Genomic DNA, 13,857 nt, shown 5'->3' on the forward strand with positions numbered 1-13,857 from the left:
ATCATCACCCACATAATAAACCTCTCCATCAAACAGGGACACGTCCCCCTTGACTTTAAAATAGCAAGGGTAACCCCACTGTATAAAAAAGGAAGCAAATTAGACCCAGGCAACTACCGACCTGTTTCTATTCTTAATTCCATCTCGAAACTTATGGAAAAAATAGTTTATGAACAGGTTGATAGGTACCTTACCGAAAAAAATCTGATGTATGAATTTCAATCAGGATTCAGAACATCCCATTCCACTGACACATGCCTTCTCTATTTGAACGACCACATCAACCATGAGGTGGACTCGGGCAAGTACTGCGGCATGGTCATGCTGGACCTCCAGAAGGCCTTCGACACAGTAGATCACCACATATTGTTAGATAAACTGAAAGCAATTGGGTTCGATAGAACATCGGTGAGCTGGATGCAATCCTACTTAGAGGGGAGGGAACAGGTGGTTAGTGTGAACGGAACACTGTCCCCCCCCTCCCAGTGACCTGCGGCGTTCCACAAGGAAGCATATTGGGACCTTTACTGTTCCTAATATATGTGAATGACATGTCATCAGCATGTGATTGCAATTTGTTCCTGTTCGCGGATGACTCGGCTCTGCTGGTCTCTGACAGGGACATATTGCAGGTGGAAAAAGCGCTAAGCACTGAACTGAGTAGAATCTGCATCTGGCTAGCTGACAATAAACTATCAATACACCTAGGTAAAACTGAAACCATCCTATACGGATCCCCATCTAAACTCAGAAAGGCTGTAAATTTCAAAATAAAAGTGGGTAACATTAATATCACAAGAAAAGAGGATATTACATACCTGGGCTCCATCTTAGAGGCAAATCTTTCCGGAGATAAAATGGCAGCAAAAGTAATCAAAAAAGTGAACCATAGAACTAGATTCTTGTACAGGATATCCTCACTTGTCAGTAAAAACACACTGAGGACCCTATCAGGAGCTCTCATTCAATGTCACTTCGACTATGCCGTAACATCATGGTACTATAGAACCACAAAGGCCCAAAAAACAAGACTCCAGACAGCCCAAAATAAACTGGTTAGGCTTCTGCTAGGCCTCAACCCTAGGACACATCTAACCGCTGCTCATTTTTTGAGCCTTGATTGGCTACGAGTAGTTGACAGAGTGCAGCAGCTTACACTGGGCCTGGTCTTCAAGATACGCTACACCACAAAGACACCCAAGTACCTGTCAACATACTTCCAAAAAGTGAACAACGTCCACACATACAATACCAGAGGAAGCTCCACGAACCATGTTCAACCGCGTTGCACCACAAACAAGGGGTTAAACTCGTTTGCAAACTATGCAGTAAAAATGTGGAACGCCCTTCCTATAATCTTAAAGGAGTGCAAAACACTGCCCACCTTCAAAACCACTCTCAAAAAACATTTACAGGAGGCTGCAATCCGTAACTGGACCCTCTAAATCAAAAATCAGATTAAAAGACCCGAACTACCCACTGTACATACTTTGTGTTTTGTCCCCCGCCCCCACCTGTGGTGTATGTCCCCACCTGTCCTACCCGCTGTACATACCTTATGTTTTGTTGTATTGTTCTTCCCATGATGGATGTATGTTTATCTTGTAGATAGTAATAGTTATTTGTCTGTATTATCTTGTAGATAGTACTAGTTTTTTTGTCTGTCTTACATGTAACGATGAATTGAGAATCAAGGACCCCAATTGAAATAAGCCAGTGGCTTTCTTGGGTTTTTATCCTGTTAGTTGACCTTGTATGTAATATGTACTTTCATGTACCTACTTCTGCAAATCTTCTAATAAAGTTTTCAATCAATCAATCAATCAATCACTTATCAAGCAACTTCCTCATCTATAAGCAGGTTGATTATGATGCTATCTTGTTCTGTGGTCAGTCATGACATCTATGCAATGTGGTCTGTGACCGGGCACTGCCAGCCTTCAGTGGTATAGCGCTAATAACAGCTGCCAATTAGCACTGGGCGGACAGTCAAGCCATCCCCTCTGACAGTGGTAGAAGGGATAACAGATGGTGCTTAGTGAGGCTAAGCTCTGTGGTCATGTCTGTCTGTGGCCTTACAGATTAGCACTACACTCTCTCTAGCAATGCGTCTGACAGGAGAAAGTCCTACTTAAGTGTTGCTGCTGCTGCTGTTGTTGTTGTTGTTGGCTTCTTGTACTTGCCTGGTCTATGCTAGGTTTATTTTGTTGGCAGGGCTAAACGGGTATCTTCATTGGTAATCAAATTGTTACTGTTAGTTTTTGGCCCATGCCATTCATTAATCGAGATACCACAGGTGGGTGCTGGTGAACTTCAGTCATATTGATTTCTTTAAATACAGCCAGATATAGAAAGTAAATGGGTACAAGTTTTAAACTAGCATTCGTTTGTTCTACAGGTTGAATACACAACTCTTTACAGCAGTGCAACTCTGAATACACAACTCTTTACAGTCTATCTAGTCTACATGTCAAAGAGAAAACAATGAACACTAGACTTATTAATAATGTATAAACCCTATTCATCAGAATTATGTTATAGTGTGTGTTTTATATGTACAGTAGATGGAATGAACTTTGTTCACCCCATGTGATGTGCTACTCGACAATCACCTGCAATTGAATCAGGGATGAAACTCAAATGATCTCTAGCCCTTTGTTCAAATACAGAGGCTGGCCCGATACACACTCTGGACTTGCTGCATAATGTTCTTGTACTCATAGAATTAGACTGATTCTAGAATGATTGTCATTCTAATTCTAGGAACTGTTCCAAATTCCTGGTATCTGACACACACACACACACACACACACACACAGACTCACACACACATACACACACGCATACACACACACGCACACACACACACACACACACCCGCATGCACACACACACACACACACACACACACACACACGCACACACACACACACACACACACACACACACACACACACACACACACACACAAACACACCTACACACACACACACACACACACACACACACACACACACACGATGTGTGTTTCCTGCTGAAAGTGTAGTGTGTTCCTCAGCTCCGGTCTCCTCCAGCACACAGAACCCGACCAGCCCAAACACACACACAGGACACACAGGAGAGGTGAGGGGTCCATGGTTGAAGGTTTACTGTATGTTTAATAAGCTATTGTAAAATGTGATTCTCACTGAAGTTTATACTTCTCTCTTTTAGGAGACTCAGGATTATGAGAATGACCCTGCTCCAGGTACCTTGGTTTTAGGATTAGGGTTAGGGTTAGGGTTAAGCGCCTTTTTTAGGGTTAGCGCCTTTTTTGCTCCTCCAGAGCTGCTCCAAAGCGCTTCACAACAAACATTCACACACCAATGGCGACAAGCTGCCATGCAAGGAGCTGGCCCGCTCACTGGGAGCAATTTTGGGGTTCAGTGTCTTGCCCAAGAACACTTCGACATGTGACCAGCCGGGGCTCGAACCGCTGATCTGGTTTCTCCTACCACCTCTGATTCACAGGTGGCAACACCACCTATCTCTTTGTGTCTTGCAGACATCTCTGCTTGGATGTCAGCCCACCACCTCAACCTTAACAAGACTATTTAGTCATTCCCACATTGTGTGAAAGATCAACATTATCTGTGGGTTAACTGTAAATTAATAAATAATATCTTGCTTTTTCGAATAATCACTCATTTCAGATTGTCACCTAGATTGATTGACTGGTTGGTTGATTGTTGTGTATGTGCTTTTGTTGTCATTGGACATATATAGGCCTATACAAAAATAGTTTATTGATTAAAAACAAAGAAAAGAAAGTGATGATTCCAAAGAGAGGGAGAACCATGTTTACTGTGAGAAGTCAGTACAGTGACGGGCAGGCCCGGGGTGGCTAATCGGGAGGATCTGGAGTTTTCCCGGTGGGCCGGTCTGGTTTTGGGCCGGTCTGGGCCGGTTTTCAGTCATGGTAGTACTTGCAAGCCGATACCGTTCTGGGCGGCTGGGCCGGTACCATTCTGGGCCTATACCATATAAATAGGGTGACCAGATGTCCCCCTTTGCGCGGCCACGGGGCCAGTGTCCATCGCGCCGCAACAAAGCGCCACAACCCAGCGCTGACATGTTCAGTTGCAGCAGAACGTCCAGATTCTAAGGAACGTCTTCAGCCTATCAGGAAACAGCATTCATGTTCCCATGGCAACGGCCCCACGTGGATATAGGGAGCTGGCTGCTTGTGCGAACCACCCGCTGACTCAAAGGGCTCGTAAAGTGAAACTTATTGTGTCAACAATATCTAGTATCAAGTACCCACTCGATATAACAAACAACAGTTTAACGATCACTAAATACTTATAATTTGTGGATTGGATTCACTGTTCTCGTTTGCCGTAGGCTACTGGTAAGTGAGCACTTTACTTGTAAACATACTTTTGTTTTAGGATGTGTTCAAAATCAAGGACTGTGTGTTCATCTATTTATGTGTTTTAGCATGTTCATGTTCCCTCAGCATGATTAGTAGTTAGACGTTCGTAGCGACTCAAACTCTGACCATGTGTCAATCCTCCTGATCCCAGCATACACTACCATGAGGAAAAGTGCTCCCATCACCACTAAGACTGTCAGAACCTGGCCAGAAGGGTCCGCTCCACTGCAGATCTGCCTAAATGACACCTCATGGCAGGAATATGAGCATGAGGACCTGGAACAGTTCACGTCGTCGGTTCTGAACCACATAGTGAACTGCACCAACTCAGTCACCGTGGACAAACGGGTCCGGGTCTACCCCAACACGAAGCCATGGATGACTGGGAAGGTCCAAAAACTGATCAACGAGAGGGACAACGCCTTCTTCGCAGGGAAGGGCACACCGCTGTACAGCACCACCAGGGCTAACCTAAAGCGCGGCATCAAAGAGGCCAAGGCAGACCACAGAGAGAAGATTGAGGAATGCCTCCTGAGCAACGACTCCAGGCGGATGTGGCAGGGGGTTCAGCACATGACAAACTTCAGAGCCAACAGGCTCACAGCCGCAGAGGACGACCCCCTGCTGGCGGAAAAGCTGAACTCCTTCTACGCCCGGTTCGACGAGGGGCGAACAGAGGTAACCACAACACAAACACCACTCTCTCCAGCTCTCAGCAGCCTCACCCTCACAGAGCATGAAGTGAGACGCGTGCTGAAGGCGGTGGACCCCAGGAAAGCCTCGGGGCCGGATGGCGTCCAGGGACGGGTGCTGAGGGACTGCGCCGACCAGGGTTTTCACCAACATCTTCAACCAGTCCCTGTCCCAGGCCACCATCCCACCCTGCCTGAAAACCTCAACTATCATCCCAGTCCCGAAGAAAAGCACGGTGAGCTGCCTAAACGACTACCGCCCGGTGGCACTCACACCAATCATCATGAAGTGCTTCGAGAAACTAGTCCGGGCCCACATACTCACACGCCTCCCGCCCAACCTGGATCCATACCAGTTCGCCTACAGAGCCCACAGGTCCACAGAGGACGCCATCGCGACGACTCTCCACGCTACTCTATCCCACCTGGAGAGGGGAAACAGCTACGCGAGACTGCTCTTTGTGGACTTCAGCTCCGCCTTCAACACCATCCTTCCAGACAGGCTAGTGACCAAACTACTACAGTAGACCTGGGTCTATCACACTCTATATGTGCATGGATCAAGGACTTCCTGACCGACCGCCCCCAGAGGGTGCGGGTGGGCCCCCACACCTCCACAGCCCTCAGACTCAGCACTGGGTCCCCCCAGGGCTGCGTGCTAAGCCCCATCCTCTACAACCTCTACACCTACGACTTCACCCCCGTCCACCCCAGCAACTCCATCGTAAAGTTTGCAGACGACACCACCGTGGTGGGCTGCATCTCGGGGGGGGACGAGGCGGCGTACAGGGATGAGGTAGAGCAACTGAGCAAGCTGTGCAAGGTTAACAACCTGCTGCTGAACAAGTCAAAGACCCAGGAAATCATCGTGGACTTCAGGAGGAAAAAGTCCGAGATCCAGCCCCTGCTCATCGACGGAGAGAGCGTGGAGAGAGTCTCAACCCTCCGATTCCTGGGGGTGCACATGCAGGATGACCTGTCCTGGAAGGACAACACAACAGCCACCATCAAGAAGGCACAACAGCGGCTCTACATCCTGAGAGTCCTCAGGAAGGAACACAGCAAGCAGGAGATACTGGTGACCTTCTACCGCGGCGCAGTGGAGAGCATCCTCACCTACGGCATCTGCAACTGGTTCTCCAGCTGCACAACCGCGGAGAGAAATGCGCTACAGAGAGTCGTGAGAACAGCCCAGAAGATCACCGGCGCCCCCCTCCCCTCTCTGGAAGAGCTGTACAACACACGCTGTCTCAGGAAGGCCTCCAAGATCTCCAGAGACCCAACCCACCCTGGGTACGTACACTTTACCCGGCTGCCCTCGAAAAGGCGGTACAGGACCAAGGCCGCAAGGACAAACAGACTGAAGAACAGCTTCTACCCCAGGGCCATCCAGGCCCTGAACACAGCAAAGACCTAGGTTCTGGGCCCTGGACAGTCTGGACGGATTGATGGCAGCTGCTGGACTGAAAAAATCAGGTGTAGTGCTGAGGCACAAATATGTACATTTCAAGCCTGCAAACTGCGACACTTTAAATGAATGTGCAATAACACTATGTGCAATATGACAACCCTAGTCGTCTATCTGTACAGTATAGTATAGTGGATAGTGTACATAGCCTTTATTTATGTAAACCAGCTCCTTCCCTTCTTGTGTTTTTAGGGTAAGTTTTTTTTCTTTCCTAACACCAGGGGAGCCACCCCTCCTAAATGTCGTTGTTTGGTACCTGTACTATAGCAATGACAATAAAGACCATTCATTCATTCATTCATTCATTCATTCATTCATTCATCATTCATATGGGCATTTTTGCCACTCAAAAGGCCACTTAAGCAAGACGTTTTTCAACCGTGGGGGCACCAGGAGGGGCGGTCGCCCCCCCTGCCCCCCCCCTGAGTCCGCCAGTGATCTGTGTCATCAGGTCTGAAAATCATCTTCACTCTTCCTCTTCCACAGGTCCGTGTCCAGGCGTGTGTGGTCGGCTCACCAACGGCCGTTCAGAGTGGTCACCCAAGACAGGGAGACCAGGAAGGGCGTCACAGCCGGCACTCTGGAGGAGCTGAGAGACAGGGTGAGAGAGAGGAAGAGAGAGAGAGAGAGAGAGAGAGAGAGAGAGAGAGAGAGAGAGAGAGAGAGAGAGAGAGAGAGAGACTTGATGCAAAACACAATGATTATGAAAATATGCAACACAAATTAAGAGATATTGAGGAGAAAAAACCAAACACATAATACAGATTTGACTTCATACTCATTTAGTTGGACTGTTTCCTGAAAATATCCCTTGGCTTTCTGTCTGTCCAGGTGTGCGAGGCTCTGCTGCTGTCCCTGTCCACCATGTGTCTGTCCCTGGTGTGTGAGGAGGACGGGACTGAGGTGGACTCTGAGGACTTCTTCATGTCCCTGCCTGACAACACTGTCCTCATGGCCCTGGAGCCTTGCCAGACATGGAGACCCCCTGCTGTAGGTTGTCTGTGGCCCGATACTGTATCAATATTAGAGTATTTTGCTAATGTAGTCTCATCCCTAATCTGTGCATCTCAGTGTGCATGTACATTAGCCTGTCGTGACGTTAGAATTATAAGGTTCTATCTCCATTTTTGTCAAAATTGAGTTTTGTACATAATCTGATCCATTAGGTGTTTATTAATGCATGTGTGGTGTTATTTTTTTAAATGTTGACATTTTTGAGTTAGTAATTCATGAAATACAAAGGTTCCATCTCACAAAACATAATGGATTGTAAAAACTTTGACGCTCAATATCTCTGAACTGCCCTAAACGGAGATAGAACCTTATAATTCTAAGCTCACGCTGTGTTAACGAGTTTTACGATTAATGTTTTGTATTTTATTGTGTTGTATATTTCATATATATTTAATGTAGCTTTGTAATCATACTAATAGTGTAGACAGGGAGCACGGTTGATGTTTTCTTCTTGTGCAGGCCGTTATCTATGCTATCGCTGGAGTGGACCAGGTTTCATTGGCAGAAGCTGAGGACAAATACCTAAAAGGGCACTGTTTAAGTAAAAGGTAACATACATATTAGGTGAAACCTGAATGTTATCATAATGGAAACTAGTGTTATGATACTGTGTTACGGTACACACATAAACACGACCACTCCCCGCACATCACACACAAGTGCTATCCAACTCCTGTGCAATATTCTGCTGAATTTATATATTGTATTGTATATTTTTCTTGCCTTCAATGTATTTTTTTTACATATATTTTATTTTCTGTTTTATACACAAGACAAACTAACTAACAAACAAACCACAAGCTGCCAGGCATACGTCTAGTATGATTTGGTTCCTCTCTACCTACCTGCCTGCACTGCCCTGCCTGCCCTCTCTGTCTGCACTGCCCTGCCTGCCCTCTCTGTCTGCACTGCACTGCCCTGCCCTGCCTGCCCTCTCTCCCTGCCTGCCCTCTCTGTCTGCACTGCACTGCCCTGCCTGCCCTCTCTCCCTGCCTGCCCTCTCTGTCTGCACTGCACTGCCCTGCCCTGCCTGCCCTCTCTCCCTGCCTGCCCTCTCTGTCTGCACTGCACTGCCCTGCCCTGCCTGCCCTCTCTCCCTGCCTGCCCTCTCTACCTGCACTGCCCTGCCTGCCCTCTACCTGCACTGCCCTCTCTGCCTGCACTGCCCTGCCTGCCCTCTCTGCCTGCACTGCCCTGCCCTGCCTGCCCTCTCTACCTGCCTGCCCTGCTTGCTGACCCTCCTGATCTGCCTGCTTCACTATAAAAGCTCTGCCCCTATTCCCCGGAATCAATAAATATACCCTGCTTTGGGTTTTACTCTCCATCTGCCTCTTGTGTTCTGCACTAGTCTGGTTGTCACAAATAAAGAGAGTTGACTCAGTAGTAAGAGGGCATTGGCTGGCAACCATAGGTAACATATGTAGTTTTACTGTCTAAACTTCCTTCCATTATCCTTATCAGCCAACATAGTGAATTCAAATCATATCTTTCATACAAGCACAACATTGACTTCAGAACATCAATTTCTGGGGAAAAGTAACCACACATTTCACTTTCTCCTTTGAACATCCAGAGGAAATTAGATGCAGTATGTCCATCCAGAATCCATGTTCAGCTCTGTTATGTGCTTTTCCACAAAAACAGGCATTTCCCATTGATCTTGGCTACATCAAAACAAATGATGTTGATGAGACGGACCAGAGAGGGACTACGGAATGCAATCATAAGCAGCATCAAAACATGTCTTCTAGTTTAATAATACTGTACATCTTAATACATATAACAAGATTAAAAAAAATTACATTCCACATAATTTGATTATTACTTTCATTTCTTAATTCGGGTAGCACAAGAAAACATTAAATTAAATATTGAGTGACAATTACTGTAATGAATACAGTATGTAATTCGTCTTTAATGTGCTTTTGCATCTATTTTTGTGAATATCAACAAATGTCTTGTAGTGTTACAGTTTATCCTACTGACTTGAAGTCAGGTAGGCCTAGCTGGGGCAACATGGGTTTGTGGGAGCCACGCCTGTACTCTGCTACCACCTAGTGGACATATTTTAGATTGGAGCAAATCGCATGTGACTAGATTATGAAAAGGGGAGGTAGAGGTCAGTGTTTCCAGTGTTCATTAATTTTCTCTATATAACGACGTCGATCATTGATCGGAAACGACACTATATAATAGTTTGCCTAACTGGCCATCGGATTTGGGCTCCTAATATCTAAAAAATACTACGGTTTTCTTATTTTATCGGATTAAAGTAGCGAAGACCAGACATTCCCATTGACCGCCAGTCAAACTTCTACACCAGCGGTTCCCAACCTTTCTGGACTCAAGGCCCATCAGAATCACAAATGAAGAGCTGTGGAGAATAACAAACCAGGACAGCATAGCTACCACCATCAAAAGGAGAAAGTGGAGCTGGATAGGGCACACCCTTAGGAAGGACTCCAACAACATCACTAGACAGGCCTTGGACTACAACCCGCAGGGGAAGAGGAAAGTTGGAAGGCCGAAAAAACACCTGGAGACGTTCCACACTCCAAGACCTGAAGAACATCGGGGTGAGCTGGCAAGAAACAAAGGCCCAGGCCCAAAAGAGAGTGAGATGGAGAGCTCTGGTGGACGCCCTATGCCCCTCAACGGGGTGAAGAGGACTAACTAACTAACTGGACTCAAGGCCCACTTAAACATATCTAAAGTATTCGCGGCCCACACAGGCATTTTACGCACACAGGCATTTTACGCACACGTAACCTACATTTTTGGGGGTGTCTCATCATTATTCTTTTATTCATATTGGATATTTCAAATGCATCATCATACAATCATCATACATACAGTGCAGTAGGCCTAGTAGTATCACACTGATGATGCATTTTTGTAAGGTTTTAAAGAAAAAAATACAGTACCATGATTTCTTTTTTTATTATTAAAACGTTTTTGTAAAAAATAAATATATTTTTTTTTTGCCCATGATTTCGCGGCCCACTTGCAATACCCTCGCGGCCCACCAGAGGGCCGCGGCCCATAGGTTGGGAATCGCTGTTCTTCACTGCTATCACACAAAAAGGAGCGTGATCATTCTGATGACAGGTAGATGACTCGCAATTGCTCTGATTACTGCGCCATTACACTACCAATATATAGTTCTCTCTCCTACCCAACTGCCAAGCCTAAGCCTACTATACGATGAGTATATGTACAGTGTATAGTAAGACATTTAGTCTAGCAGGAAGGGCCCTCAGATTTTGAGATACCCCTACCCGAGGTAGAGCAAATGACAACAATGATTTTTCTTATCTTTAGGGTCTCCCATTAATGAAATTGATTGTTGTCAAATTTTATTTTTGGGGAAAATATGTTTTTTGGGTTGTTCTTTAGAGCTACCCCAATCCCTGAAAAAGAGCCAAATTAGACCAGGCCGAATATGGGGAAGGTGACAAAAAAGCCCATAACTTGAGAATGATCACTCCTTTCCTCTTCAGATTTGCTGAGGTATGAACCAGGTGGTTGTCCTACATCACCAAATAGTCAGACAACTATTTACCTAAATAAATACTGAATTATAGTCCTGTAAACTTAGCTTTAGTTTAGACGGAAATTGTACTTTTTGGTGACAGGAACATAGGACTCTATCACTTTTCTCTCATTTATCAGAAAAACAGAAATCCCTGAAAAATATATCATTACTGAATTGTCTAGGGTGCTATTGAACAATAACCAGTAGTTGTATGGAAATATCTCATACAGTTCTATTGCAAATGAGATTTCTTTAGACATAGGCCTACCTCTTCTCTGATACATCTCTGATACAGTCAAATTCCGAATGGGGGATAAGTGGCATAATAGCCTATAAGTTAAGAATGCTCACTCTGATGGTCATCATATTTGGAGAGGGAAATACCAGGTGGCTGAACTACATCACCAAATAGTCAGAATAAGAGTAACCCAATAAAATAAAGTTTATTAGTTCTAAATTGCAAGCCTCTAAAACATAGGTGTAAATAGTACAGGTTTTATTAAAACTGGAACCTTAATTCAAAGTACAGTATAGAAATAATTTTGAAGCTTGACAGTGGAACACTCTCTGCCACTCTGGTTTGAGTGACAGCTGCATGTTTCAAAACTGTGTAGCCAACTGGGCAGCAGCAGCCATAACAATCTCCATCTCAGAGGGAGAGGGGCTGTGGATTGACAGTTCTGTTCAGATTATCACCAATCTAATAATGACAGATAACAGGTAACACATATGTCCAACTATGATATTAACTCTGACACCAAATAGTCAGAATAAGAGTAACCCAATCAATCCATTTTCCATTTTCTTTTTTCCATATAGGAGTAGCGCAAATTCTCTTGCGACTGGCAAAGACTCTTCCAAGCTGGCAGAGAGTCCAAAATGGGCCAGATCTTTGAGCTCGCTGAGATGGGTCTTGAGTTTGTTGAATGATGTTGTCTTTCCTATTCTGTACAAACTACTTGTTGTGTCACAGCCAGTGAGTGCATGACATGCTGGTAGACAGTTAGACATGTCTTTTCCAATCTTCTCAGATATGGTGTTGATGGGGACATAGCTCTCTCTCATTCCATGGCCTGTATGCATGTACACCAGAGATGAACCAAACATTTCTTTGCTTGCATAGTATTATGAGCAGTACTTCCACATCTGTGTCATCAGACCTCACAATGATGCGGGAATATGACTCTGCAAGATGTATGGCATGGAGCACCATCCTTGTGTCTGCCTCCTCCTGATCACTGTACAGTGATGTCAAACTGCTGACTCCTGCTGTGCAGATGCTCTTCACCTCCTCCCCTTTGTCAAATCCACCTGCCAAGATGATGGAGTCATCTGAGTGTAGTCTCTATGGGGCTGCAGTGACAATGTAGTTGCTCACAAACATGCACAGTGCAGTCTTGTTTCCACTACTCCTCAAGTACTTCCTGTAGTTTGGGACATTTGTGTTGCCAGTGATAACATGTGTAGGCCTTCCATCACTTGCACCTCTCCTTTGCCTCTCCAGGTCTTTGATTGACTGTGGGCCGTCATACCTGTCAAATACCATGACCACACATTGCATTTCATCCTGCCAGCAGCCCGGAACCATGGTATTGCTTCAGACATGCAGTTGAGATGAAGGTCAAAGTTAGCTTCACGCTCTGATCCTAGCATTCTGAGTAAGAGATCAGCCCCTTTGAGGAAATTCAGCCAGTACTTAAAAGTTGCTGATTGTTGAACTCCCCTCTCTGAAAACTGTTGTATTCTTCTCCTCAGTTCAGGAAGGTCTGTCTCCACTTCACTTAAGAACTGTCTGGCAGAGACCTGGTCGTCGCCATGAAAGGCATGCTGCACATCTCGCAGGAGGTGTTCTTGTTCAGCAGACAATGGACTTTGGCCTTTTTTGTTCAGCCAGGAGACCAGTGCCATCCAGAAGAGCCTGAACAGAGCCTCTGAAACAACCTTGATGCTCCTCACACCTCTTGTCAGTTGTTTCCCCTGAAGCATCTGCCGAGCTGTTGCGTCAGCATAGACTCCAGACTTGGTTATCATGTCAAAGAGGCCCCCGTCTGCATACACCTTCCCAATGCTTGCCAGAAAGGCCATGGTGACGTGCATTCCTCCCATTCTCATGGTGATCTTGCCATCCAAAGCTTCAGGTTTGCTCCACAGAATTTGCTGTGCTTTGCTGTAGATGGCAAGGTCAGCAGTTACAAGTATATGCCTCTGTCCCAGTTCTTGAGCAAGCTGTGTGAGCTGCAAAAGAGCTGTATAGATTGTAGATAGGTCTGATGGTGAAGCTCTTATGAAGGGCATATATTGTACTGTTGTTAATGGGATGTCTGACGTGGATACATAGGCATTGAATGCAGACCATCCTGGGATTCTCTGGTCTTCTTCTTTCATGATACGGCTCACCTTCCAAAGTAAGTCTTGGCCTTCTGCTGCCTGAGCTTTTGTGCTGTCTGATTTGAGGACCTGTGGTAGAACTGCTGGTGGTTCAGATCGCCTACCTGGCTTGATGTATCTGAAATTCAAGAACAAGTCATTAGGCATCTTTTGTCATATAATTCAATCTTTAACAAAAATGCCCTTACAAACAACAACACTCCAGATTCCTTAGATTATGATGTGTGACCTCACAAATAATGTGTAACTTGAATATTGGACAAATGCTAGTCTGACTTACACAAGTGTAATGTGAAACTTGAAGCCTCCAGTGCACATTACACATTTTACATTTTAATATTGGATT

The sequence above is a fragment of the Nansenia antarctica genome (assembly GCF_963989245.1).
Source record: "Nansenia antarctica genome assembly, chromosome: 2".
NCBI lineage: Eukaryota > Metazoa > Chordata > Actinopteri > Argentiniformes > Microstomatidae > Nansenia > Nansenia antarctica.